Genomic DNA, 3,879 nt, shown 5'->3' on the forward strand with positions numbered 1-3,879 from the left:
GCAAGCACTAATGTTTCAAAAATATTGCCAGCAAATGTAGGAACTTTGTACACATAACTGCGACTCTCAGCAGCCGTCATGAAATGAAGCAGTGCTGGGAGTTTTCTTCAGATATGTTCTTAGGTGACTTTGAAAATGCACTCAGCAAAAGCTTTCAAACATGTACAGTTTCAGGATAAAGTGCTTCAGCGTGTTTCATCTGTATCTTTAATGGTGTCAAATAGGCCCTTGAGGATGTTTTTGTAGTGGGTCACGCACATTTTGAAGCCATCCCTTTATTCTTGAAAATTAAGTACTTTCTGAACATTGAGATTGTTTGGTTGTTATGTGGGAAACTTTTATTTCCTTGCTCTTTTGACAATCATTTCCATGCTTACCCTGTCACAGTTGACAATGACTGGATTCTGCTAAATCCAGGAAATGACTAGACCACCAGGCTCTAGAAATATATTTAGTTGATGATAGAATGTTTGTTTCATTGAGGTTATTCTGTCTACATATGTTGAATTTTTTCTGTTCATACAGACAGGGGACAAATCAAATGAGTATGAAAAGTGTCTATTGTTCTATGCATCCTATAGTTTCACATAGGTGTTTAATTAGGTGGAAATAACGTGTAAAATGTTAATATTTTAAACAATCTTTACATCTTGTTTTATACATTGGCATTGACATGTATTTGCAATGAATGAACTTTTTCTTAACATAAATTGGTATGTTGATGTTTTTTATCTGGAAAAGTGATATATCAATGAACAGTCAAAATGCAATTATTGTGTAGAGAATTCGGGTACATTTTTGTCTCCTTAAAGTCCAGAATAGCTTGTCACTGGGGTGGTACCCTTAATAGGACATATTAGGACCCTTTAAATGGGTATATTGTACTATATAGTTCAAAGGTACCTTTATGTCTTGCAGGGTACACAATTGTACTTTAACTGGTACAATTTGATAAGGTACAAAAATAGACTAGCAATAAAGGGTACACAATTGTCTCTCAAAAGGGTACCTCCCAGCGACAAGCGTTTGTACCCTTTTAGGTACACACCCGTACTTCTATGTCTGTCTGAGTGTGTGTTTAGACTGGAAGCAGGGGAAAACTGCTAGGCGGACTCTGTCAGAGGTATCAAAAGCTGCCAACCAGCGCCTCTAAAGGTGTCTTCAGGCAGGGATATTTTTGTTTATTCGCCGAACTGTACCGACATTAGCTGTAAGCTAGCTAGCAACAGATGCACCAACCGTATCTGTGGGAGGGTCTGTTCCTCTGACTGTTGAAGACATTTTATTTAGCAGTTAGCCCAGATGTTTGAATATTCCATATGCCTAGCTTGATACCTACTAAATTCTAGGGTAATGTTTAACATGTTTATTAGAATAATGTTTAAGGTGTTTATTGAAAGATAGACTGTAACACTGAGGTGCAGTTTTCTATCACAGCCTGTTGCTCTCAGGCTATGGCCTTCACATTTTTGTTAAGAACACACACACACACCCGGCCAGTTGAACAGTTTTGCTAGCAGGCCGTATCAGAGGCTCAGGCTTAGGCTATAATTTAGAATTAATTGCATATCCGACTGCGGGAAAATGCCTTTATGGATTTTAACAAATTGTTGCTAGCGCCTGCACTCTGGCCTGATAAAATACAAGATTAGACACATGAATACAATGGGCCTTTGCAAGTGGTCTGCAAATCTGAAGGCTGTGGAGGTTATCATGTGGCACAGCATACGCACTTGTAATGCATGTGTGTAGAGTAATTGTAATTGTTTTATGCATATACAATGTTTTTCTAATATCAAGATCATATCTTATTGATCAGTGTCACATTTCAGTCGTATTACTTTAGAAGTGTTGTAGGGCAGAATACACTGTTGTTTTAATATTGAATATGCGTGGAGAGGAAAGTAGAGGTGGGTTTGACCCTTACCACCTCAAGAGGAGGAGCAAAACAGGATATATCAACCAATACGATGCAGAGTTTGGGGAGTCTGCTCCCGGGACCAGCTCGGATACACATGTATTTTTATTTGTGTTATTTGTTCGAAATTATTACCGTACTTGAGTTAATTTGAACTTTACTGGAATCTGTGTCTCATTGAAAAGAATACCATTTATACTGAAGGGACTGCAGTTCATCTAAGTCTAAGTTACAGCTACATTCAAGAGAATTGAGTGTGAGAGGAAAGGCCCATAAGGCCTCTGGCCCAGTCTGACGGTTTTTATCTCCCACATGACTAACCTCACAAATAACTTTTCTGTTATTTCCTTTCAGTCTCTTTCCTTTTTCGTCCTGTCTCTGTACGTTTATGAAGTGGATTTATAAAGCCCTGGGATACGTGCAAATTTGTTATCAACTCACATTCACATAATACTGTCTTTACATTGACTCAAGTCTGTCCTAAAACAATATTCACATACCCACATTTACATTGAGTAAATTCAATAATTGAGTTTTTCTTCACTGTAATTGTTTCTCCTGTTCAGACAGGACACCAAAGTCAATTTTAAATATGTATCATCTTTTGTAAAAGATTTATTCTAAAGTTCAGCTAAAGCTAATATGATGCATTAGCAGTGCAAGGCGATAACAGCAATTACTGTTTCGCTGTTATCCTGGAAACCTCATGGTGATGACAAGACTCCAAGTCACACAACCATCCATAATATCACACTGTGTCATTTTTACACTTTGATTAATTATGCACGGACTAAACAAACAACACATGTTAATTAGTGAGACTCTCTGGCACAGACAGGCTAGAAGTTTCCCATATTTCACTCTTTGTGTGAAGCTAAGCTAAGCTAACCGACTGTTGGAGGTAGCTTTATATTCACCGTTCACACTGTGAGACTATTTCTCTAAATGTCAAACTATTACTTTAAATTGATTCATGGCATGACAGTGATAGCATGGCCTGTTGAAGTTTGCAAGAGAGTTGCCTTAAAACATAAAGATTGTTTTATGACCAGGCCTAAGCCTTCCCATTCTGTAAAAATGTATGTTGAATTGAAGCTTCAGCTGGTGTAAAAAAAAACAAAAAAACACACTTTGGTACAACAATATGGTGCATTTTGTAAACGAATAGTGACGCTGCTTGCTAGAATGTAGAATTCTTAATTTTAATTGCACTACTATTGGTAGAAAGCAAATGTTATAATGTAAAGCAATGTATACAATATATATATATAATGTATGTATGTATGTGCACTATGTATGTCTGTTGATTTAGGATTTTACAGCATTAACCTGCTTCGAAAATAACTGAAACTGCCAAATGTTCTTTGGCTGAATCAATATGTCGTGAAAAATGTGTGTATAAACAAGCAACAGCACAATTCTGAAAGCATGCAATATGATTTGGTAGTGCTGTTGTGGGGCGATAAAAGAGGACGGTCATCTTCACCAGCATATACTGCAGCCCATCTTTGCTTCTCAAGCTATGTGATTGATGTCATTTGGTGCCATCAGTGACAGCTTAATTTGGTGCCGAGTATGGGCCTGCTGAATGGGAAAAGCAACTTAAATGGAGCTAAATCCTTGACAAACAGATGTGAGCCAGATGTTACTGCCACAGAGACCCCCAAGATGGATTTATCAGTCCACTAACTGTAAAGGCTGCATGATCTGGATGTGCATGTGTGTAATCAAAGGAGAAACAGCACACGCAGACTGTTGTCCCATCAAGCAAGATTAAGCCAGCTTTTTATCAACTGCATAGATGTATCTTAATATGCGCTGTAGATTCATACACTATCTACCAAATCATACTGTGAATTTTTCTAATTATCTGGAATCTCAAAGGATAGAAAACTAATGAAAAAGTATAATCTCTGATCAGTTTCAGTTTCAAAAAAATTTGACCAATAACAGCAAACAGA

Source organism: Micropterus salmoides, unplaced genomic scaffold, assembly GCF_014851395.1.
Source record: "Micropterus salmoides isolate LMB-PRFRI ecotype aquatic unplaced genomic scaffold, ASM1485139v1 Ms_hic_scaffold_13, whole genome shotgun sequence".
NCBI lineage: Eukaryota > Metazoa > Chordata > Actinopteri > Centrarchiformes > Centrarchidae > Micropterus > Micropterus salmoides.